The 26,418-nt window shown below is 42.6% G+C and overlaps 1 protein-coding gene across 1 annotated transcript in view; it reads right to left on the reverse strand.

Annotated features, from left to right (window-relative positions):
- Positions 1-26,418, reverse strand: part of LOC126063114 (leucine-rich repeat-containing protein 37A2-like) — a 309,607-nt gene that overhangs the window by 263,487 nt on the left and 19,702 nt on the right. The gene's annotated exons all lie outside the window — the stretch shown is intronic.

Consider the following 26,418-nt stretch of genomic DNA (forward strand, 5'->3'; position numbering starts at 1 on the left):
TGCAGGGATCCTAGCGTGGCTCTTCTATGTTTTCTCATCAACCTCCACTTCCTTCTTCCATTCTGACAGTCTCCTGGGGACAAAGTCCTGTCCTATTCCTCTTTGTACAGCCAGCACTTAGTACAGTGCCTGACACACAGTGGTCAGTGAACGTTTTTCATTGATCTCATTAATTAAAATGTGATACCCACTTTCCCCCTATGTTGCCTACATAATCACGAAAACTGAATTCTTACCAGGGACATTACGACCTTGTTATTGAAGCTACCAAAGTTTCTTGGTGTGTGAGCTAACCACCCAGCTCTCTGGTCTCTTATCACAGACTCTTCATAAGAGTCTCCGGTACTGACAAAAGAAAAAGGGACCCTCAAGTTTTCTTTCCCAAAGTTCAGCATCAGCAAGTTAACAGTGGGGCAGGTGGCTACAGGTTGGCATCTGCGGGATGTTAATCAGGCTCCAGGCACACCTGACATGAACTGTGTGACATGGATTGCTGAACCACCAGGCAGTCTTTTCCAAAGTCAGGTTTAGAGGACAAGCTCCATCTTTCATCCAAAATTCCCTTGAGGCCGGTGAACATACCCACTACCACTGCCTGGTGTCAAAGAGAAATCACCAAATTTTCTAGCTGAAAGAGAATAAAACCCACACTTCTTGTTTGAAGAGTAGTCAGGAAAGAAGGCATTTGGAATCAGGCTAGAGCAATGTGTTTTCCTTATTAACACTTTTAACACTATTCCTTAATAAACACCATTTTTCTTCATGCCTCAAAGGTTCCCCCTACACATAGATAATTCCTAACTTTTTGAAAAGGATATATGCTGTTTGAAAAATAATGTTCTGGGTGGCTAGGGAGAGAAGTGCACTCTGGTGTGTTTCCGGAATTCCTTTTACTGTGCAGTCTAACAGAAGCTGACGGATGAGAAAGCACCCCGACCCTTCGCTCTCTGGAGGACCCTGTGCTCTGCCTTGTGCTGTGTGGCTACACATTGCACACATTTAAGCAGGGAGGAACCTTACACGTGAGCTGGAATCCAAGTTAAATTCCAAAGCGGAATTCCTAGGACCATCCACACACCTGAGCAGCAGCACTGGGATGCCCACGACAGGGCTAGTTTGCGTGTTACTTGCTCGGTGCATTTAGTGCCCGCGCCAAAGGTCAGTACTAGGGCAAGCAGAACGTGCCACATATGAGTTAGACAAGTCTCTTGGCCTCTTTGTGCCTTAGTTTCCTCATTTGAAAAAATCGATCTTAAGACATTCATGTTTCAGAATTTCTACTTGCTCGTACACCCAGCTAACTGATACAGTTCGATGTTTTCACACATAATCTCTTCCCATGTGTCCATCTTCTATCCCACTTACAACGTGTGTAAAAACTGCATTCCATGCCAGGCCTGAAACGTTCCAAAGCCAAGTTCTGTGATTAAATTGCAGCCAAGGTTTCTACAAACAGACACAAACAAGGGAAAATAAATAAATAAATAAATAAATAAATAAATAAAGGTATTCTTTCAGAACACCCCTCCTCCTTTGGCAATGATTCTAATTTATATATGATGAACACTAACCGCAACACTCCCTCCAGACACTAAGGGAATCTCATTATGGAAGATCTTTGCTTATGATTTATTCTTTCCTATTTACACATCTTAGGTACAAATACCTAGATTAAGTGATCTTTACTTCTCTAGAACAGGGTTTCTCAACCGCAGCACTATTGACATTTTGGGCTAGGTAAACTTTTCCTGCGATGATTATGAAGATAGCATGGGGCCAGGCAACACTTTGTTGTGTTGTACATGGGGTCGCCATGAATCACAGCCATCTCAACGGGAATTCACAAATATCAACAATAAACTTTTTGTTGTGTGGGCTGTTCTGTGCATTGTAGGATGTTTAGCAGCATTCCTGGCATCTTCCCACTAGGATGCCAGTAGCACACTCACAGTTGTCATAACCAAAAATGCCTCTAGACATTACCAAATGTCCCCTTGATGCAAAACTGCCCCAGTTGCGAACCACTGCTCTAGAATGATTCACTCTTATCTGTATAATAATTCTCACACTAATCTTTGCCTCAGTGGAAAAGGATTTGCTACATAACTTTAGTAGCTTTCCACTAACACAAGTTTAAGATTTCAAAATGAATCGCAAAAAGATTTACAATTAGGTTTTATAAAGATTCTAAATAGAATTAAGTCTTATTTGTAACTTACACAGACAGTAAAAAAGGTAGTGGTTCAAATGTACGTCTTTCAATAGACTGTATTTTATTGCAGGATAAATCTCTAGGGAAAGTAAAAGAAAAATATTGCCTCAATTAGCTATTCGATATTAAATTAGTAGGAATAAATGGCAGAGTTCAGCATAATATTGAATAAGCTTTTATCTAAACTGTAAACCTTAGTAATTGTTCTCTAAACCTTCCAAGGCCCTAACCCTGCCCTCATCTCTCCTAAGAAAGAGTCTCACCTTCATAAATAAAACATACAACCACGAATCTCGATAGATTTTGGAGGTACTCTTTCCTGAGAGTAGGGCAATTGATTAGATGACCTATTGTCATCACATTAAGATCTGGATTCAGTGAGCTTAAAGTTTTATTCCTTGTTATTATTGTAATTTATAATATTAAAAGAATATTCTCGCATTTACACTTTCCTGGCTCAGTTCTCTTTTTCTAGGCAGCTCAATACCAGAAGAAATAACATAATTTGACATGATTTGAAAGGGAGTTACTCCTCTAATAAATACAGAACTTTGAAATAATTTAGAATAATACTTTTATCATATTAATAGAAATCTATGTTTGGTTTTCTATTGCCTTCATGTTCCATGGGAGCCCTGGTGGCACAGTGGTTAAGAGCTACAGCAAGGTATGGTTGCTATGCAAAAGATCAGCAGTTTGAATCCAACAGCCGCTCCTTGGAAACCCTAAGGGGCAGTTCTACTCTGTCGTGTAGGGTTGCTATGAGTCAGGATCAGCTCGATGGCAAAGGATTTTTTTTTTTTTTTTTTTTAATGTTCCATGAATGCAATTGCTGCAGTTGTAAAGTGGTGACTCAGGAAAAAAACAACATAGAAGTGGATTTTCATGTGAAAACTCCCATTCCTGACTGTGGTTAACCTTCTTATTTCCATTTAGCCCACATTAGTCCCTCACTTTTTACTAAATGGGTATAAGTATCTTCTGACTGGTGTTTCAGCTCTAGTCTCTCCATTTCTAATCCATCCTGCACACAGATTAACTCTGCAGCAGTGGTTCTGAAAGACCAGCATTGCCTGGGAACTTATTGAAGAAGCAAATTCTTGGCCCTACTCTAGACCACTGAGTCAGTAATTATGGGGGTAAAGCCCAGAATCTGTGCTTTAACAGGTCCTAATTGTTATGCACACTAAAGTTTGAGAACCATTTGTCCTACAGCATTGCTGTGATAAGATGGTTCTCCATGGTGACTCCTCACTTTGGCATGCAAAGCCTAGATGATCTGGCTCCAATCTCCTACTCTCCCTACTTTCACCCAAAGGTACTCCTGACATTCTTGAAAGCCACATTCCACTTCCTATCTTTGCCTTTTTCCCACCCTCCTTTTGCAATCTTAGAATAATCTGCCCAACATGTCTGTCTGATGTGGCCCTTCAAGGTCCTGTTCAAATGGCATTTCTCTAGAAACATCTTCCCTGATCCAAATGGAAGCCTTCGCTCCCTCCTCTGCGCTCCAGAAATAATTTATGCCTCTCAGTGCCCACATCTATTTCTTTTTTTTTTTAACATAGTTATCTTTGTAATCCATTTTCTCATTGAAAGCATGGACTAGATCTTGCTTATCTGTATTGCCTGCAATGTTTAAAACTGATAGATAGACATAAGGCAAACTCAATTATTTACCAAAGGAATGAATAGCAAAGGAGTGAGAAAGGAAAATGACTATTTAGAAAGAAGTTAACTTTTACTACTTCATTGCTCTTCTGTGCCTCTGCAGCACTTAGCCCTCCACTTAGAGCCTATTGTGGTATGGTTTGAGTTTATGCCTTTGCTTCCCCTGCCACATCAAGAGTTTCTAGAAGGTTAGGAATGCTGTCTTACACATCTTTGTACCACCAACCCTAGGCACAGTGCTTGACATAATGTTTTTAACTTTTATACTGATTCACATTTTTTTAATGGATGAGAATAGATACACTAACAGGAAGTAATTAGCTTACAAAGCGTTTCAAAGTAGAAGTAAGGAAGGGCCTGCTCCATTGAGCAGTTATCTCATTTGTTTTTCTCCAAATTGTGTTTATAAGATTTGGGAGCCCAGGTGCCATAGGTGCCCAAGAAGATCGATGCAAAACTGGTTGTCCCACTAAGGCCTAAAAGGTTTGATAATTTAAATGACTACTTTTAGTATCATGTCAGGCTTTTTATCCCCAATTCTCTTAAGCCTTCTAAACTTGTAAGAAGAATCCATTTGCTAAAGAGCATCATCAAAATAGCTTAATAAGGATTCATGACACAAACAACTCTAGGCTTCATGGACAAAGGGTAAAAATCAAGCTTTTATAGCAAAGGACATAGTATCTCGTTATCTCTAAACAGATATAAATACCACGCAAGTATTCCCTCCTTGGCAAAAGGGCTGGAGAGATTTTTATTTTGTATTTAGTAAAGGGTTAGGGGCATTTCTGATATGTTTACTTAGGGTAAACATTTCTAGCTATACTAATTAACCATCATTTGAAACATTTATTTGTAATATGGTAAAATAATTCCTACCTTGAAATCCTTAACAGCAGTCCTTGGTAGCTAACTATGTTATTTATAGTGTTGTTTACATAATTCAACTGTTTAGTTACATATTTAATATTTAAATGCTGACTTAATTCAATTATCAAAATATTTTGGGTTAATGGCCTTCAAATTAATGTAGGTATTCTATATTTTCTTGTCCTTTAGGCAACAAACAAAGGTTAATCTTAATTCCTCTTGTTCTGTTAAACCAACTTTTTTGAATGTTTTCTACAAGGCCAGATAGTAAATATTTTAGGCTTTGCTGACCACAGACAACCTCTCTCTCATAGTTTTTTTTCTTCAAAATCCTTTAAAAATGCAAAAAATCATTCTTAGCTTATGGGATCTCTAAAAACAGACCATAAGCTACAGACTAAATATAAACAGATAGTATATATGGACATTTACAAAACAAAGTTCATATGGGTGTCCTAATTACTCAGACCTTATTGCCACTTTTCCTCTGTAACTAAAGACTTTTTTTATCTGTCATTTGTCTCTATAATTAAAACTGGAAATGGACAGGAGATATTTAATGCCAGAAATGGGCTGGGACCCTACAGACTTACAAAATTGCAGAATTATATTGCTGAAAGAAAAATGTAGAGATTACCTTATCCAAGCTCCTTATTCATTTTACATATAACTAAAAACTCAGAAATAAATATGATTAACTGACTAACTTACAAATGCTGGAGGGATAGCAGGCCTTCAAATGAATCCTTACGTAATTCGGTCAAAGAATTTTCACTGAGAATTCTGGAAAATGAAAAGGTTATTCGTGGATCTAATGCAAATTAGCTACAACTGTTTGCTACCTAGGACTATTCTATGTGGGAGAAACCAGGTAATGGTCCACCTAAATACTCTAATTTCTATTTAATTTAGGGATGGTGACCTCTTTTGTTTTTATTGAAAACTTTCTTCTCCTGTCCTCCTTTGTATCCATCTCCCTGCTTCTGTCTCCTCTACCCCCACCCCACACAACCCTATCCACTCTTCCCACGAAGTCATATATTTAATGCTTCCTCTCTAGATCACAAAGTCTCTGTTAGAATTCAACTCTGGGTGGCACCAAGGTTGGCAGAACTGCCATTTCCCTGGCTCTCTTCCCAAACCTCATTATGAAAGCCCAACATGGAGCTATGTGAGGGCTGCAAGTGAAGCCATTTGACTCTTTCCCCATTCATTTTTTTGAGAACTGAAATGTGCATAAAGTACATAAAACATGTTTAGTTTAATGATTATAAAGCAAACACCATATAACATCATTCATGTCAGGAAAGAATACTGTCAGCATCCCAGAAGCCCCCAGTGTGCCCTTTTCCAATCACAACCCTGTCTCTGACTCCTATAGGTAACCACTATCCTGACTTTGATGATAATAATTTCCTTGCTTTTTAAATACAGTTTTACCTGATATATGTCAACCACAAACAACATGGTTTAATTTTACTTCTTCTTGAACTTAAAATGGAATCATAGACACATATTTCTATTTCGTTTCTTTCACTCAGTGCTATGTTTGTAAAATTCATTATGTTGTTGCATGTAGCTGAGGTTGGTTCATTTTAATGCCTTACTGCTGGAAGTCCAATAAGGGAGCCACTAGCCTCATGTGACTGCTGAGCTCTTATAAGTTTCTAAGATCAGCAGAGAGAACTGGAGAGAAAGACAGGCTGATACAGAGAATCACTTTCTACCCGATGCTGGGTCCTAGTTTCTGCTGGACCCCGCATCAGGTGGAAATACTTCAAGAGTAATTGACTAATTTCTGGAGACTAGTGTAGACTAGTTTGAAAGACACCTCCTGGAGGCCCAGCCTTGGGGAGAGAGGGGGGCACGTTTCTGGGAGTTTTAATTCCAGGAGCACTACCAGGTTCTCACTGTGAATCTCAGGAAAATCCCCTCATGATTCCCGAAAGAAGAGGGGAGAAGCTGCCATGACGAAATAGGGCTCTGGTCTCCTTAACAACAACCTGCCCTCAAGGGCTATTACTTTACCACAGACTAGTCAATGTGGGTTCCATCTGAGCCTAACCAAAGTGGGGAGTCCCTGGGTGGTATAAAAGCTTAAAACTAACTAAAATGTTGGAGGTTCTAGTCCACCCAGAGGAATCATAAAAGAAAGGCATGATGATCTTCATAATGTAGAATTGGCCATTGAAAAACAACTTGAGGAGCACAGCTCTACTTCAACACACATGGGATCACCATGAGTCAGAAGTGACTTCATGACAACTGGTACTGGTTAATCAAAATAGACAAAGGGAAATACTCAACTCCAACTCCCTCTACCCTTTTCCATGTGAACAAAAGGGATTAGCAACTCCAGTTGCCTTCTAGCCTTTGAAGTGGGGGAAGGAAAATACCCAACTGTAGCCCCCTCTAGCCCTCTTGGTTCATCTAAAGGCTGAAGGAAAAAAGCTGAGAAGCACTTGTGAAGGTCACAACCCAGGGACACTGGCTCACTAAGAAACTGAGACCTAATCATAGAATTAGAGAACACTTCCTCTTCCCTCACACCTTACCACCACATGAACATCAACAGGGTTTTACAGGAAATTGCAGCTAAAAGAATCTCCATTCCTTTTACCTGATATATCATATTCAGTTTCAGCAAAAATTACAAGGCATGCTAAAAAGGCAAAAAACAGAGTCAGAAGATGTAGGACAAGCATCAGAGCCACATTCAGATATAGCTGATATTTGGGCTTATCAACCTAGAGATTTAAAAAAAACTATGATTAATATGCTAATGGTTCTAGTGGAAAAAGCGGATGACATGCGAGGTGAGTAATGTAAGAAGACAGGATAAAAAAACACTAGACATTTAAAAAAATGAGTGATTTAAAGTCAGGAGAGGTGTGCATCAGGGTTGTAATCCTTCACCATAACTATTCAGTCTATACACTGTGCAAAATAATCCCAGGAGCTGCAGTATATGCAGAAGAATGTGGCATCAGGATTGGAGGAAGACCCATTAACAACCTGTGTTATACAGCTGACAAAACCTTGCTTGATGAAAGTGAAGAGGACTTGAAGCACTTACTGATGAAAATCAAAGACCACAGCCTTCAGTATGGATTACACCTCAACATATAGAAAACAAAAATGTTCACAACTGGACCAATAAGCAACATCATGATCAATGGAAAAAGATTGAAGTTGTCAAGGATTTCATTTTACTTGGATCCACAATCAACATCCATGGAAGCAGAAGTCAAAAAATCGAAAGACGCATTGCATTAGGCAAATCTGCTGCAAAAAACCTCTTTAAAGTGTTAAGAAGCAAAGATGTCCCCTTGAAGACTAAGGTGAACCTGACCCAAGCCATGGTATTCTCAATCGCCTCATATGTATGTGAAAGCTGGACGATGAATAAGGAAGACTAAAGAAGAATTGATGCCTTTGAATTGTGGTGCTGTCAAAGAATACGGAGTATACTATGGAGTGCCAGAAGAAGGAACAAATCTATCTTGGAGGAAGTACAACCAGAATGCTCCTTAGAAGCATGGATGGTGAGACTGCATCTCACATACTTTGGACATGTTATCAGGAGGGATCAGTCCCTGGAGAAGGACATCATGCTTGGTAAAGTACAGGGTCAGTGAAAAAGGGGAAGATCCTCAATGAGATGGATTGACACAGTGCCTGCAACAATAGGCTCAAGCTTAACAATGATTGTGAGGATGGTGCAGGACTGGGCAGTGTTTTGTCTGTTGTACAGAGGGTCACTAGGAGTCCGAACTGACTTGAGGACACCTAACAACAGCAACAAGAGTGGGAGGGACGGGGAAAAGGGAAGTTAATTGTGATGGAAATACTCCATTGATTAAGGATAGGGTTGCACAGTCAATTATTGTAATTTCTGTCAAGAAGTTCAGCACCTGGAAAAAGTTGAAGTGACAAAAGTTCTGTAATAGATCTATTTACAATGACAAAAAAAAAAAAAAGTAGTTACTGAGGCTGCTTATGTACAGCCAAAAACCTCATGGGATTTGGTGGCCTAGGGTCTGGGTTTCATAGGACATTCCAGCTAATTGGCCTAATAACATGTATAGCGCTCTGTTCTACCTCCTAGTTCACTGCGTAGAGCCTGGTGTCTTAAAAGCTTGCAAGCAGCCTTCCAAGGTACAGCAATTGGACCCTATTTGTCTGGAGCAACAGAAGAAGAAGGAGAGTCAGGAATAGAAGGAGGAAATGGAATGTGTGGCTAGTTGCCTCCATTAACAACTGCTTCCATTGCCATGAGACAAGAATTAAATGGTGTCTTCCTGACATTACTGAAGATTTCGATCAAAGATTCCATAGAAGAATCCTGATCAAAAGGGAGAAAATGCAGAACAGAATTTCAAATTGTCATGGATTCCAGACTTCTTGGAGCCATGAAGTTTGGAGGAACCCCTGAAAATATTGCTCTGAGATAATCTTTAAACCTTAAGTCAGAAATGTCCCTGAAATCTCCTTAAAATGAAACAGTAGTTTAGCTTAACTAGTAAAAAATGTATGCTTTGAGCATTCTGCTCTTTTAAGAACTATCTATATGGGATCAATTTGAGAACAGCAACTTGAAAAATTAGATAGGAACCTTAGGGGGCACTGAACTTATGTTAATGAGGGAGCAAAAACTCAGAAAAGGAGGGTGAAAATGGTTGTACAACTGAAAAATGTAATCAATGTCACTAAATGGAGCATCTATAAACTGTTGAATTGGTGTATCTTTTGCTGTGTGTATTCTCAACAACAACAACAAAAATAAATAAAATTTTCTAGTTGTTTTAGATTGAATTGTGTCTCTGCAAAATGTGTGTCAACTTGGCTAGGCCATGATTCCCAGTATTGTGTGGTTGTCCTCCATTTTGTAATCTGATGTGATTACCTAAGTGTTGTAAATCCTAACCTCTACAAAGTAAATGAGGCAGGGTTAGAGGCAGTTATGTTAATGAGGCAGGACACAATTTACAGGATTAGGTTGTATGTGGAGTCAATATCTCTTGAGATATAAAAGAGAGAAGTGAACAGAGAGACGGGAGACCTCATGCCTCCAAGAAAGCCACCAAGAAAGAAACACCAGGAGCAGAGCACATCCTCTGGCCCCATGGTCCCTGTCCTGAGAAACTCCTCAACCAGGGGAAGATTGATGACCAGGACCTTCCCACAGGACCAACAGACAGAGAAAGCATTCCCCGGGAACTGGCACTCTGAATTCAGACTTCTAGCCTCCTAGGTTGGGATGGAATGAATTTCCATTCAGGTATGCTACTTCTGTTATAGGAGCCCTAGATTACTGAGACAACAGTGCTTAGAGGAAAATGTATAGCATTGAATGCATACATTAGAAAAGAAAAAAAAATCTGAAGTAAGCAGAAGAAAAGAAATAATAAAAATCAGAGCAGAAACCAATGAAGTGGAAATAAGAATAAGGAAAATCAATGAAACTGTAAGCTGGTTCTTTGAAAAGATCACTAAAATTGATAAGCCTCTAGGCAGACTAACCAAGAAAAAAAGAAAGAAGACAAATTATTAATATTAGAAATGAAAGAGGGGCCATCACGACTGATCCCATGAACATTAAACCAAAAACAAAACCACACCCATTGCTGTTGAGTTGATTCCAACTCACAGTAACTCTACAGGACAGAGCAGAACTGCCCCATAGTGTTTTTGAGGAGTGGCTGGTGGATTTGAACTGCCGACCTTTTAGTAAGCAGCTGAGCTCTTAACTACTGTGCCATCAGAACTCCCTATGGACATTAAAAGGATCATAAAGGAATACTGTGAAAATGTGATAACTTAGATGAAATGGAGCAATCTCTAGAAAGACACAAGCTACCAAAACTCATACAAGGAGAAATAGACAGTCTGAGCAGTCCTATATCCATGAAAGAAAATTAATCAACAACTAATAACCTTCCAAAATAGAAAGCACCAGGCCCAGATGGTTTTATTGTTGAATTCTATAAATATTTAAAGAATAATTAATACCAATCCTTCTAAAACTCTTCCAAAAAATAGAAGAGGAAGGAACACTTCTTAACTCATTCTATGAGGCCAGTATTGCCCTAATACCAAAACCAAAGACATTACTAGGAAGGAAAATTACACACCAATGTCTCTCATATACATAGATGCAAAGATCCTCAGCAAAATATTAGCAAATTGAATCCAACAATGTAGAAAAAGAATTATACACCATGACCTAGTGGGGTTTATCCTAGCTGTGCAAGGCCAGTTTAACATTTGCAAATCAATTAATATAGTTCATCATATCAACAAGCTAAAGAAAAATCATATGATCATATTAATAGAGGCAAAAAAATCATTTGACAAGATCCAACACCCATCCATGATAAAGACTCTCAGCAAACTAGCAATAGCAGAGAACTTTTTAAACTGAATAAAGAACATCTACAAAAACCCTACAGCTAACATAATACTTAGTGGGGAGAAACTAGATGCTTTCCCCCTAAGATCAGGAACAAGACAGGGATGTCCCCTCTCACCGCTCTTATCAACACTGTATTGTAAGTTCTAGCTAATGTAAAGAAAAGGAAATAAAAGGTATACAGATTCAGAAGGAAGAAATAAAACTGTCTTCAGAAGGAAGAAATAAAACTGTCTTCATCCACAGATGATATGACTGTCTGTCTAGGAAATCCCAAAGAATTGACAGAAAAATACTTGGAACTAATAAGTGATTACAGCAGGGTTGCAGGGTACAAAGTTAATATACAAAAGTCAATTACTTCCCTATATACCAGGAATAAAGAACTGGAATTTTAAAGTAAAATCATACCATTTACATTAGCACTAAAAGAAATGACATGCTTGGGTACAAATCTAACAAAATTTATACAAGTTCTATACGAGGACAACTACTAGACTCTGATGAAAGAAATTCAATTTCCAAATAAATGGAGGGATATTTCACATTCATGGATAAGAAAACCAAACCCAACCCATTGCTGTCGAGTTGATTCCTACTCACAGCAACTCTATAGGACAGGGTAGAACTGCCCCATAGGGTTTGCAAGGAGCAGCTAATGGATTTGAACTGCTGACCTTTTGGTTAGCAGCTGAGCTCTTAACCTTTGTGCCACTAGGGCATTTATGGATGGGAAGACTTAGTATTATTAAGATTGCAATTCTTCTCAACTTCATCTACAGATTCAATGCACTACCAATCAAAATCTCAGCAAGCTATTTTGTGGATATTGACAAACTGATTTACCAAGGCAGGAGACCAAGAAATGGCCAACAAATAATGAAAAATAGAGTTAGAGGACTGGCATTACCCTACTTCAAGAGTTACTCTAAAGTTACAGTGATTAAGACAGTGTGGTATTGATGAAGGAATAGGAAAATAGATCAGTGAAACAGAATAGAGACCATAAATTGACCCACGCAAATATAGTCAATTGACCTTTGACAAAAGGAGCAAAGGCAACTCAACAGTGAAAGGATAGTCTTTTTAACAAATGGTACTGGGACAGCTGAGCATGCACAAGCAAAAGCATGAATATGACACAGCCTGAAACTTTCCCAAAAATTAACTCAAAATGAATCACAGGCCTAAATATAAGATGCAAAACGTTACAACTTCTAAAAGATAACACAGGAAAAAAATCTAGGTGACTTGGGTTTGGACATAGCTTTTTAGATACAGCATCAACAGTAAGATTGATAAAAGAAAAAATTCACAAGTTGGACTTCATTAAAATAAAAAACTTCTGCTCTACAAAAGATACATTTCAAAAATTTTTATTGTGCTTTGAGTGAAAGTTTACAAATCGAGTCAGTCTCTCATACCAAAAATTTCTATACACCTTGATATTTACTTCTAGTTGCTGTTCCCCTAATGAGGCAGCACATTCCTTCCCTCTATTTACTGTTATCATGTCCATTTGGCCAGCTTCTGACCCCCTCTGCCTTCTCATCTCCCCTCCAGACAGGAGCCGCCCACATAGTCTCACATGTCTACTTGATCCAAGAAGCTCACTTCTCACCAATATCATTTTCTACCCCATAGTCCCGTCCAATCCCTGTCTGAAAAGTTGAATTTGGGAATGGTTCTTGTCTTGGGCTAACAGAAGGCCTGGGGACCATGACCTTGGGGGTCCTTCTAGTCAGTCACACCATTAAATCTGGTCTTTTTAGGAGAATTTGAGGTCTTCATCCCACTGCTCTCCTGCTCCCTCAGGGGTTGTCCGGGCAGTCATTGGTTGTAGCCGGGCACCATCTAGTTCTTCTGGTCTCAGGCTGATGTAGTTTCTGGTTTATTGGCCCTCTCTGTCTCTTGGGCTCATAATTACCTTGTGTCTTTGGTGTTCTTCATTCTCCTCTGCTCCAGGATGGCTGAGACCAAATGATGAATCTTAGACGGCTGCTTACTAGCATTTCAGACTCCAGACACCACTTTCCAAAGTGGGATGCAGAATGTTTTCTTAATAGATTTTATTATACCAATTGACTTAGATGTCCCCTGAAACCATGGTCCCCAAACACCTGCCTCTACTACGCTGGCCTTTGAAGCATTCAGTTTATTCAGGAAACTTCTTTGCTTTTGGTTTAGTCCGGTTGTGCTGACCTCTCCAGTATTGTGTGTTGTCTTTCCCTACACCTAAAATAGTTCTTATCTACTATCTAATTCATGAAAACCCCTCTTCCTCTCTCCCTCTCTACTCTCGTAACCATCAAAGAATATTTTCTTTTCTGTTTAAACTATTTTTCGAGTTCTTATAATAGTGGTCTCCTCAATATTTGTCCTTTTGCAACTGAGTAATTTCACTCAGCATAATGCCTTCCAGATTCCTCCATGTTATGAAATGTTTCACGGATTCATCATTGTTCTTTATCAATTTGTTGTATTCCATTGTGTGAATATACCATAACTTATTTATCCATTCATCCGTTGATGGGCACCTTGGTTGCTTCCATCTTTTTGCTATTGGAAACAGTGCTGCAATGAACATGGCTGTGCATATACCTGGTTGTGTAAAGGCTCTTATTTCTCTAGAATATATTCCAGGGAGTGGGATTGCTGGAACGTATGGTAGTTCTATTTCTAGCTTTTTAAGGAAGCACCAAATCGATTTCTGAACTGGTTGTCCTATTTTACACTCCTGCCAGCAGTATATGAGTGTTCCACTCTCTCCACAACCTTTCCAACATTTATCATTTTTTTTTTTTTTTTGGATTAATGCCAGCCTTGTTGGAGTGACATGGAATCTCATCGTACTTTTAATTTGCATTTCTCTAATGCCTAAAGATCATGAGCATTTCCTCATGTATCTGTTAGCTACCTGAATGTCTTCTTTAGTGAAGTGCCTGTTTATATCCTTTGCCCATTTTTTTAATTGGGTTATTTGTCTTTTTGTAGTTGAGTTTTTGTAATATCATGTAGATTTTAGAGATTAGACGATGATCAGAAACGTCATAGCTAAAACTTTTTCCCGGTCTGTAGGTAATCTTTTTACTCTTTTGGTAAAGTCTTTGGATGAGCATAGCTGTTTGATTTTTAGGAGCTCCCAGTTATCTAGCTTTGCTTCTGTAAAGACACTCTAGGAGAGTGAAAAGTCAAGCCACAGACTGGGAGAAAGTATTTGCAAAACACATATCTGATAAAGGACTTGTATCCAAAACATACAAAGAACTCTTAAAACTCAACAATAAGTAAACAAACAATCCAGCAGAAGATCGGAACAGATACCTCACCAAAGAAGATATACAGCTGGCCAAAGCTTATCATCATATATCATCAAGGAATTGCAAATTAAAACAATCAGATGCCACTACACACATATTAGAATAGCTAAAACCCAAAACACTGATAACACCAAATGCTGGAGAGGATATGGAGCAACAGGAACTCTCAGTCATTGCTGGTGGGAGTGCAAAATGATATGTCCCCTTTGGAAGACAGCCTGCAGGTTCTGACAAAGCTAAATACGGGCTTATCATACAACCCAGCTAATGTACTTCTGGGTATTTACCCAAATAAATTGAAAAGCTTATGTCCACAGAAAAAACCGAACAAGAATGTTTATAGCAGCTTTATTAATCATTGCTAAAACTTGAAAGCAACCAAGATGTTCTAGAGGAGTTAATAAACAAACTGTGGTGCATCCATACAATGGGGTATTATTCAGTGATGAAATGAGCTCTCAAGCTATGAAAAGACATGGAGGAACCCTAACCGCACACTGCTAGGTGAAGGAAGCAGCCAGTCTGAAAAAGCTACATGCTGTATGATTTCAACTACTTGACATTCTAGAAAAGAAAAACTAGAGAGATAATAAAATGATCCATGGTTCAGGGGTTCAGGGGGAGGGTGAGAGGATGAACAGGTGGACCACAGGGCATTTTTAGGACAATGAAACTATTCTGTGTGATACTATAATGATGCACAGAGGGCATTAGGCATTTGTGAAAACTACAAGACTGCACAATAGGAAGAGTGAACCCTAACGTAAAATATGAACTTTAGTTAATAGTGATGCATCAGTAGGGATTCCTCAATTGTAACAAGTGTATCACAGGCATATAAGGCGTTAGTAGGAGAAACAACGAGCAGGGGGTAGCGGCTATTTGGGAACTCTGTACTTTCTGTGCCATTTCTCTGTAAACCTAAAACTGCTCCAAAAAGAAAAAAGTCTGTTTTAAAAAAAATGAAATTGGACTTTTTCCTAAAAGAAAGCAAATCTCATTTGGCTGATGTGTTTGACAGTGAGGACTAGCTTTGCCGATCAGATTGTATGCCATTTTCTACAAGCTGAATGAGTTATACAGTTAACATATACTTAGAGCATATGATATGATAAAATAATTTTATAAAAATGTTAACTAATCTCCTTGTGTTCTATGGGCCAGAAATGGACTCCACCGATGGACCTTTAAAAAGGGCGCCATTGTTATTGGTTCGTCCTGGAGGTAAGGACAGCCTCAGCAGAAAGAAGCTGGCATCATACAGTTGTATGTGGAAGCTGAGGGGTCTTCATGAGAAGCCAGCTGGAGAAGAATCACCACCAGGGCAAGGGAGTGACAGCTGGACAACTCCAGTGGTGCTATTTTTGAGAAACCCAGGAAGTGAGGAATCCCTCATGGGAGATGCAACACCCAGAGGGCACCACTACCAGAGGACATCAGCCCCTTCCTCTCCACCACTCTCCTCAACAACTTCTAAGAAGCCAGAGGCAGCCAGCTGAATGGAGGGATGGAGAATGAGAGATATGGGCAAGGAAACAGAGAAGAAGCCAGCCAGGACCCCTCTTCACATTGTAAGCATCTAGGTTTAAAGAAAGGCTCAGGCTGGGGGAAGGGAGAAGTTTTCAATTCTTTGAGAGTATAGACTTAGGTGACTGAGACACTGGACTGGAGCTAGCACTGTTCTTGGGACTGAAAGTGATCAGAGGAATTTTATTATCTCAGTGACCGGAAAAGCTATAGGGCTTCCCAGACTTCATCTATGGGATTCCATCCACAGGACTGTGAAGTCCTCCGATTGTATTTTTATACATATAAGATAAAGTTCCTCTGTACTTTCAAGAAAACAAAATCAACCCCTCCCTCAAAAGTGCTCCAATAAACATCCTTGCCCTTAAAAAAAGAAAGTCTACTGAAAGAAAAAGACAAAAAGAAAACACACACGCACAATAACCCTACTCTGCTATATGTCAATGTGGATGTAGGCAAATGCGTGGAATATGATCCAGAAAGATGTACACAGAACTCAGAGAAGTGGTCACTCAGGGGAGGGGGGTTAGGGAACAAGGAGAGTTCTCACGATACCTGTTATTTCAGTGTTATACACAGAGAAGAGGATCATGTGTTATTTATCAAATGAGAGATAAATTTAAATTGCATCTTACTTGTTTTAAAGAGAATCCACCAAATTCAATTTTAAAAATCACCATAGAGGTAATCAATAGAAGTCAGTTTGGAATATGGAGAGAGGAAAACATCTTTTCTCAGAGGTATTGACATCAAAACTGTGGACCAAGAAGGCTCTTATAATGTAGTTAGCTTTCTGTATTCGTATTTGGGGAGGATATACTCACAGTTTCTCAGTCCAACGGTATGCCTTCCAAATATTTTCCTCAATATAAGAAATAGAGTTTCCTTGGAAATTTCTGCGAAGAAACACAGTTCATATTTTTGAATATGTAGGAATATGAATGAACAGAATAACTAAAGAATCATGACAACCTTACCGGAAATATTCAGATGCAGAGAACATCAGCTTTCTAACTTCCATGGCTGTCAGCTGCCAAATTGGTTCAATTCAGACAGACAGACTGTGGGGGGCAGTGGCACAAATGATAAGGCCAACTGCTCAGAACCTGAACTTCCTATCCGCCCAATTCTCCTCCTTTATCATTATCAGCACATATGCACACAGATAATGCTTGCTGGCAATGCCAGAGATTGGGTGAAAGGCCCGCTGTTGAAACCTCTCCAGGTGGTGGAAGGATAAAGACCATTAGAAACTAGAAGAACCAATGGACTGGAGTGGAAAGATCTCTTAGGCATACTGCTTAACGAAAAACTGAGAATCACTGCTGAGCAAGAAGTATTGTCTTAAAAAAAAAAATTACCTCCTTAGAAAAACAGGAATATGTATGTAAACACGTATATATATGTAAATGCAAAGGGAAGAGACTGGAAGGAAGGACACATACTCAGGGAGAAGGGTGGGAAGGGGAAGGGGAGGGGACTTTCACATTTTATGCTATATTCTTCTGTGACGCTTTTTAAAATTGTTATACTGTGGAAATGTATCCACGAATGACATAAGTTTAAAATAAGTTGTTAAATTCCTGAGGTGTGGTTTCAAGCACTAACTCTGTAAATAACTGTGACTCTTTCCTTTAACTCTGTCCTTTTCCCTCAGCAACAACTTACCTAGTCAGTTTATAAAGTCAAATAGGTGGCACTTGAAATTAAGTCAAAACAGTTAAGTTGCCTGCCCATCTGCCTGGTGGACATTTCCACTCCACCAGAAACTTTCTGATTATTTTATTCTCACTAGCAAAGGATGCCTGAAACTGAACTCACCTTCCCCAAACTGGCTCTCCTTCCTGACTGATGGATCTCCATCTGTGTGTTCTACCAATTTGCTAATCGTGCAGGGCAGAAACTTTGGAGTCGTATTTGAGTTTTTCTCTTTCCTGTACACTGCTTCCCCAACTCTCTAGTCCATCATCAAATCCTGTCCTTTTTTTGAAGTGCTCCCAGGATTCTCTTTCCATTCCTAACACAACTGCTCTGATTCAGCCCCTTTTTGCTTTGCTCACAGGTTTTGCTAGACCTTCCTATTCGGTCTCCCTGAATCAAGTTTTCTTCTCCAGGAGGCCCTACACTTGGATTCTAAAATAATTTTCCTGTTTTAATTACTTATCCCTCTTGCTTGAGAACTTTCAATGGCTCTCCATATCTCACAGTGTAACTTCCAAACCTCTGTAGCTGATATTCAACGTTTTTCACAATCTCATTTTGCATTGCTTCCTAACCCAATTTTTTGTAGCCAGGCTGGTCTACTAAATCCTGACCATTCCTGCAGCCATGCCTTTTCCTAGGCTGTATTCCCTGTTTTTCTCTATTTAGCAAATCCTAGTCGCTCTTTGGAGCCCTGGTGGTGCAGTGGTTAAGAGCTTCCTGCTCACCAAGAGGCCAGCAGCTCGAATCCACCAGCCACTCATTGGAAACCCTATGGTGCAGTGCTACTCTCGCCTATAGGGTCTCTATGAGTCGGAATCAACTCAACGGCACCACGTTTTGGTTTCTGTCACTCTTTTAGCTAAAGTTTTATCTTGCCCATGCAGCTTTCTCTGTCCTCCACATGCAAACGATTACGGATTGTGGTGAATTATCCCACCTATGGTCTGCAGCTCTTTTACGACATAATTATGTGCCACTTCCCTTTTCATGTATACTCTTTTTCACCCATTTATCGTTGTTATCTTCCAAAGCTAATGTCCTATACTTCTGTGGCTCCTACATACAGTGCCTAGCCCTGGATTGGGCACAGAACAGGTGCTATATCTGCGTTATGCAGATGACACAACCTTGCTTGCTGAAAGTTAGGAGGACTTGAAGCACTTACTAATGAAGATCAAAGACCACAGCCTTCACTATGGATTACACCTCAACATAAAGAAAACAAAAATCCTCCCCAACTGGACCAATGAACAACATCATGACAAACAGAGAAAAGATTGAAGTTGTCAAGGATTTCATTTTACTTGGATCCACAATCAACAGCCATGGAAGCAGCAGCCAAGAAATCAAAAGACACAGTGCATTGGGTAAATCTGCTGCAAAGGACCTCTTCAAAGTGTTGAAGAACAAAGATGTCACCTTGAAGACTAAGGTACGCCTGACCCAAGCCATGGTATGTTCAACTGCATCATACATGTGTGAAAGCTAGACAGTGAATAAGGAAGACCGAAGAAGAATTGACGCCTTTGAATTGTGGTGTTGGTGAAGAAATTGAATATACCATGGAATGCGAAAAGAACGAAGAAATCTGTCTTAGAAGAACAAATTTTTTTTTTTTCCAACCAGAATGCTCCTTAAAAGCAAGGATGGCGAGACTGCATCTTACATACTTTGGACATTTGTCAGGAGGGATCAGTTGCTGGAGAAGGATGTCATGCTTGGCAGAGTACAGGGTCAGCGGAAAAGAGGGAGACCTTCAACGAGGTAGATTGACACAGTGGCTGCAACAATGAGCTCAAGAGTAACGACGATTGTAAGGATGGCACAGGACCGGGCAGTGTTTCGTTGTGTTGTGCATAGGGTCGCTGTGAGTTGGAACTGACTCGATGGTACCTAACAACAACAACAACATATATGTAAATTCAGGGTCAAAGATCAATCTGGACCTGAGGGATAAAATAATAATAGCTAACATTTTTTTTTTTTAACATTCACATATGCTAGGTGCCGATATAAATGCTTAACATGTATGAACTTGTTGAAATTTCACAATAACCCTATGGAATAGTAACTTTACAGAAGAGTAAACTGAGTCACAGGGCTGGGTTCAAACCCAGGCAGTTTGGCTCCAGAATCTTTCTCTTTAACCACTTTGTTGTATCCTCACCAATAGGATGGAAAAAGGAACACAATCCTATAAAGAGGGTGGAGCAAAACTGGGAATAGAGCAGAGGTTGAGGCATGAAATGATGGGGCTAAAGAAGAATGGGTAAGGAAAAATAATAAGGGCAATCACAAGCAAACCCTGGGGAAGCGGGCACAATAGTAGCAGAAGAATGAGGATAAGGAAAAGTTGACAAACAAAAGGTAAAAAAGAAAGTCGCTCAACATGGCTTGGGAAGATGAGGGGGCCCAGGAAGGCCTGAAGGAAAAGGCTGTCATGTTAAGCAGAGTGCAGAGGACAAATGAGGAAGGCAATGCTTACAAGACCGTGAAGGTGCCATTGTACTCGTTGGGCTCTGGCACAGGCACTCTGTGGAGCCTCTTCTCTGGGCGGAGGCCGGTACAGGACAGCGTTTCATCTTGGCAGACACAGAGCTCACATATGCTCATTCCGTTGGTGGCGTTCTGTTCCCACTGCACAGTGAAAGGCACTGGTGTCCATTTTGGGGTGTAATGTATAACAGCATTCTGTTCCTGTAGCTCATCTAGAGCCATTTCTGTCCTTTCTAGGGGGTGATGTGTGATGGCATTCTGTTCCTGTTGCTCTGTTAGAGCTTTCTGAACCCTTTCAGGGGTGTAATTTACAGAAGGCACCAATAATTGCTGAGTTGCTGGGGGAAAAACAACCGCCTCAGATGACCCTGGTTGCTGACTTACTGCAAGCTCTAGGTCCAAAGGTTTAACTGTAACTCGCTTTGGAGGAGATGTGGCCTTCTGCAGGGCTGTAGAATGTGTGACCTCCACAGTGGGTTCTGGGGACACAGTAAGCTCTAGATCCAAAGGTTTAACTGTAACTCGCTTTGGAGGAGGTGTGGTCTCCTGCAGGGCTGTAGAATGTTCAGTCTTTGAAGTGAATTCAGGAGTTACTGTAAGTTCCAGGTCCAAAGGTTGAAATGTAGCTTCAGTCAGGTTTGGATGCTGAGGCTGAACCTGGTCTGGAGGTGGTAATGTCACCTCGGGACGCTCTGGAGAAGAAGTTGTATTATTCTGCAGGACTGTAGAATATTCAGCCTCCATAGTGGGTTCTGGGGTTATGGTAAGCTCCAGGTCCACAGGTTTAACTGTGACGTTGGGTAAGTTTGAATGCTGAGCTTGATCCTGACCAGGAGGTGAAACTGTCACCTCGTGATGCACTGGAAATTGAGCTACAACCTCTTCAGGTGGTGCTGGAAGCTGAGTTGGGGTCTCTTGCCTGGTTGGAGAAGGTTCAGCCTCCGCTATGGGTTCTGGAGATATGGTAAGCTCTAGGTCCAAAGGTTGAACTGTGATGTTGGACAAGTTTGAATGCTGAGCTTGATCCTGACCAGGAGGTGAAACTGTCACCTCATGATGTTCTGGATGTTGAGCTACAACCCCCTTAGGAGGCTCTGGAGGCCGAGTTGGAGTCCCCTGCTTGGTTGGAGTATTGGGTTCTGGTGATATGGAAAGCTCCAAGTCCAAAGTTTGAATGGTGACTTGCTTTGTAGGAGGAACTGTGGTCTTCTGCAGGGTTGTAGAATATTCAACCTCCATCGTGGGTTCTGGAGTTATGGTCAGCTCCAGGTCTACAGGTTTAACTGTGACCTCGGGCAAGTTGGAATGCTGAGCTTGATCCTGTCCTGACGGTGGAGTTGTCACCTCGTGATTCACTAGAAGTTGAGCCACAACCTCCTTAGTAGGCTCTGGTGGGTGAGTTGGTGTCTCCTGTTTAATTGGAGAAGGTTCAACCTCCATATTGGGCTCTGGAGTTATAGTAACTTCCAGGTCCAGTGGTTGAACTGTAACTTCAGTCAGGTGTGCCTTCTGAGCCCGTACCCGGTCCGGATGTAGAAGTGTCACCTCAGGACACTTTGGAGAAGAAGCTGTAGTCTTCTGCAGGGGTGTAGATTGTTCAACCTGTATACTGGGTCCTGGTGTTATGGTAAGCTCCAGGTCCAAAGGCTGAACTGTACTTTCAGTCAGATTTGGATGCTGAGCCTGAAACTGCTCTGGAGGTGGAATGGTCACCTCAGAACAGTCTGGAGGAAAAGCTGTAGTCTTCTGTGGGGCTGTAGAATGTTCAACTTCCATAGTGTGTTCTGGAGTTATGGTAAGCTCCAGGTCCAAAGACTGAGCTGTAATCTTGGGTAAGTTTAAATACTGAGCATGATATTGACCTGTTGGGGAAACTGTCACCTCTTGAAGCCCTGGAAGTTGAGCTGCAACCTCCTTAGGAGGCTCCAGAGGTTGAGCTGGGGTCACCTGTTGGGTTGTCGAAGAGTCCTCCACCTTAGGAGGCTCTGAAGACTGTGCTGGAGCTCCCTGCCAGACTGGAGTATGTTCTACCTCCTTAGGGGGTTCCGAAGGATGAACTGGGGCCTCCTGTTGAGTTAGAGAAGGTTCTGCCTCTTTAGAAGGCTCAGATGCCTGAGGTGGAACCTCTTGCAGGGTTGGAGGAGACTCCACTTCCTTAGGGCGCTCTGGAGGTGAGGCTGGGGCTTCCAGTTGGCTTGGAGAAGGTTCAACCTCTTTAGGGGATTCTGGAGGTCGGGAAGAGGCTGTATGCTGGACTGAAAGTGGTTGGATTTCTGGAGGTAGAGCTGGGGCCTCCTTCTGGACTGGAGAAGACCCTACGCCCTTAGATACTTCTGCAGGTGCAGCTGGGACCTCCTGCTGCACTGAAGATGGTTGTACATTTGTAGGAGGTTCTTGAGGTGGAGCAGGAGCCTCCTGCTGGACTGGAGAAGACTGGACTTCCTCAGGGGGCTGTGAAGGTTGAGATGGAGCCTCTTGCTGGATTGGAGAAAGTTCTACCCGCATAGGGACCTCAAGAGACTGAGTTGGGTTCCCCTGCTGGGCTGGAGAAGGTTCGACTTCCTGAGGGGGCTGTGGGGGCTGAGATGAGGACTCTTGCTGGATTGGAGAAAGTTCTACCCGCATAGGGACCTCAAGAGACTGAGTTGGGTTCCCCTGCTGGGCTGGAGAAGGTTCGACTTCCTGAGGGGGCTGTGGGGGCTGAGATGAGGACTCTTGCTGGATTGGAGATGGTCCTACGTGCACAGGAGACTCAGGAGACTGAGTTGGAGCCTCTTCCTGGGCTGGAGAAGGTTCAACCTTCTCAGGGGGCTCTGGACTCTGAAATGGAACCTCTTCCTGGTTTGGGGAAGTTTCCACCTGGGTAGGAGACTCTGGGGGCTGAGAAGGAGTCTCCTGCTGGACCAGAGAAGATTCTACCTCCTCAGTGGGCTCTGGTGTAAGAGCTGCGACCTCCTGCTGGGATGGAGAAGGTTCAGCCTGCGTTGGGGGCTCGGGAGACTGAGCTGGGTCCTCCTGCTGGGCTGGAGAGGATTCAAACTCCTTGGGAGGTTCTGGAGTCTGAAATGGGATATCATGATGGTTTGGGGAAGTTTCCACCTGTGCAGTAGACTGTAGAGGCTGAGGTGGAGTCTCCTGCTGGACCAGAGAGGATTCTACTTCCTTAGGGGGCTCTGGAGTAAGAGCTAGGGCCTCCTGATGGGATGGAGAAAGTTCTGCTGGCATAGGGGGCTCGGGAGACTGAACTGGGGCTTCCTGCTGGAATGGAGAAGATTCAATCTCCTTGGGGGGCTCCGGAGACTGAAATGGGACCCCCTTCTGGTTTGAGGAAGTTTCCTCCTGTGTAGGAGGCTCTGGAGGTGGAAGTGGAGTCTCTTGCTGGACCAGAGAAGGTTGTACCACCTCAGGGGGCTCAGGGGACTGAGCTGGTGCCTCCTGCTGGGGTGAAAAAGGTTCTAACCCCTCAAAGGGCTTTGGAAGGTAAATTGGGGCTTCCTGCTGGACTGAAGAAGGTTCAGCCTTTTCAGGGGGCTTTGGAGGCTGGGATGAAGCCTCTACTTGGGTTGAAAAAGGTCCAGTCTCTGTAGGGGGTTGTGAAGATATAGTAAGTTCCAGATTCAGAGGTTTTCCTGTGATATGGGGCAATGATAGATGCTGAGCTTCACTCTGACCTGTGGGTGAAACTGTCACCTCATGATGCCCTGTATGTTGAGTTCCAACCTCTGTAGGGGGCTGTGAAGTCTCAGCTGGGTTCTCCTGTATGTTTGAAGGAGGTTCAAATTCCTCAGGTTGCTCAGAAGATTGAGTTGGGGCTTCCTGCTGGCCTGAAGGAAGTTGGACCTCTTCAGTGACATCTACAGGCTCTGTTGAGTCTTCCTGCTGGACTGGAGAAGGTCCAACCTCCGTAGGAGACTCTGGAGGCTGAGTGGAGGCCTCCTGCAGGGCTGCATATGGTTCAGTCTCCTCAGTGGACTCTGGAGGCTGAGATGGGGCCTCCTGCAGGGCTGGAGATGGTTCAACCTCCTCAGTGGACTCTGGAGACTGTGATGAGACCTCTTGCTGGTCCGGAGAAGGTAAATCTTCTGTAGGATGCTCCGGAGTTTGAGTTGGGGCCACCAGTTGGCTTGGAGAAGTTTCAACCTCAACAAGGTCCTCTAGAGATTGAGTTGTGGCCTCCTCCTGGTCTGGAGAAGGTTGAACCCCTGCAGTGGTTTCTGTATTTATGGGAAGCTCCAGGTACAGAGAGTTAACTGTGACTTTGGCCAGTGTTGGAGGCTGAGTTTCACCTTGACTTGGAGGTGAAACTGTCACTTCATGATGCCTTGCTGGTTGAGTTACAACCTCTGTAGGGAACTCTGGAGGTTGAGCTAGGCCCTCTTGTAGGACTGGAGAAGGTTCAACCTCCTCAGGGGTCTCTGGAGATAGAGGTGGGTCTTCCTGCTGGTTTAGAGAAGGCTCATCTTCCTTAACGGAGTCTGGGAGCTGTGTTGAGTCATCCAGCTCAATGGGTGAATGTTCAACCTCCTCAAGGAGCTCTGGATGCTCAGCTAGGTCCTCCTGGTATGTTGCAGGAGTTTCACCCTTGTTATTGGGCTCTGGTGGCTGTGGTGGGTCCTCCTGCTCCACTAGAGAAGGTTGGGAATTGTCAGGAGGATCTCGATGTTCAACTGGGTACTCCTTCTGAAGTGAAGAAAGTTCAACCTCCATAGGTGGATGTGGATGTGGAGGCTGAGCTAGGGTTTGCTCCTTGGTTGAAAAGGGTCCAACTTCCTCAGGGGACTCTGGAGCCTGAACTGGGGCATCCTGTTGTGTTGGATAATGCTCAACCACAGGTTTAACTGATACATTAGGCAAGACTGAATGGTGAGCTTGAGGATGACCTGGAGGCTGAATTGTCACTCCATGATGCAATGAGTGTGGGGTTAAACCCTCATTTGGGGGCTCTGGAGGCTGAGCTGGGACCTCTAGTTGGACTGGAGAAAGTTCAACCTCCTCAGTGGGCTTTGGAGTCTTAGTTGTGTATTTCTGCTGGCTTGGAGAAGGTTTGACCTCCTCAGAAAGCTGAACTGAGGAAGGTTTCACCTTTTCAGGAGTCTCCGGAGGCTGAGCTGGGACCTCTTGCTGGGTTGGACATGACTGAACCTCCTTAGTGGGTTCCGGAGTTAAGGTAAGCTGTAGATCAGCAGGTTTAACTGTAACATTGGGCAAGTTTGAAAGGTAAGGTTGATTCTGACCTGGTGGTGGAACTTCCTGATTTGTGGTAGATTGAGTTATAGCCTCTGTAGGGGGCTCTAGAGGTTTAGCTGGGGCCTCCTGCTGGAGTGGAGAAGGTTCCACCTCTTCAGGGAGCTGTGCAGGCTGATGTGTGTCCCCCTGCTGTCCTGGAGAAAGTCCAGCTTCCTCAGTGGGCTTTGTAGTCTGAGCAGGAGCTGCCTCCTGGGTTGAAGAAGGTTTAATTTCTTCAGAGGGTCTTGAAGGCACAGCTGGAAACTGCTGCTGGGTTAGAAAAGGTGCAATACCCTCAGTGTTCTTTGGAGGTTGTGCCTGGGCTTCATGATGTATTGGAGGTTTAACCACCTGGGGAGGTTTTGGAGGTTGTGCTGGGGTTTCCTGCTGGACTGGAGAAGGTTTTGCCCCCTCAGGGGGCTCTGGAGACTGAGCTGGAGCCTCCTGCTGGTCTGGAGAAGGTTTTGCCCCCTCAGAGGGCTTTGGAGGCTGAGCTGGAGCCTCCTGCTGGCCTGGAGAAGGTTCAAGCTCATGCGGAGGCTTTGGAAGCTGAGATGAAGCTTCCTGCTGAACTGGAGAAGGTTTAACCTCAGGGAGAGGTCTTGGTGGTTGTACTGGAGCTTCCTCTTCGATTGGAGAAGGTTCGACCTCCTCAGTGGGCTCTGGAGGCTGAACCGGGGCCTCCTGTTGGGCTGGAGAAGGTTTAGCCTCCTGGGGAGGCTTTGGTGGCTGTGCTGACACTTCCTGTTGGCCTGGAGAAAATTCACCCTCCTCAGGTAGCTCTGGAAGGGGAGCTGGGGCCTCTGGTTGGATTGGAGGTTTAAACTCTTGGTGAGGTTTTAGGGGCTGTGCTGGGGCTTCCTGCTGCACTGGACAAGGTTCACCCTCCTCAGGGAGCTCTGGAGGCAGAGCCGGAGTCTCCTGTTCTGTTGGAGGTTGAATTTCATCAAGGGGCCTTGGGGGTTTAACCGGAAATTCCT

Source organism: Elephas maximus, chromosome 19, assembly GCF_024166365.1.
Source record: "Elephas maximus indicus isolate mEleMax1 chromosome 19, mEleMax1 primary haplotype, whole genome shotgun sequence".
Lineage (NCBI taxonomy): Eukaryota > Metazoa > Chordata > Mammalia > Proboscidea > Elephantidae > Elephas > Elephas maximus.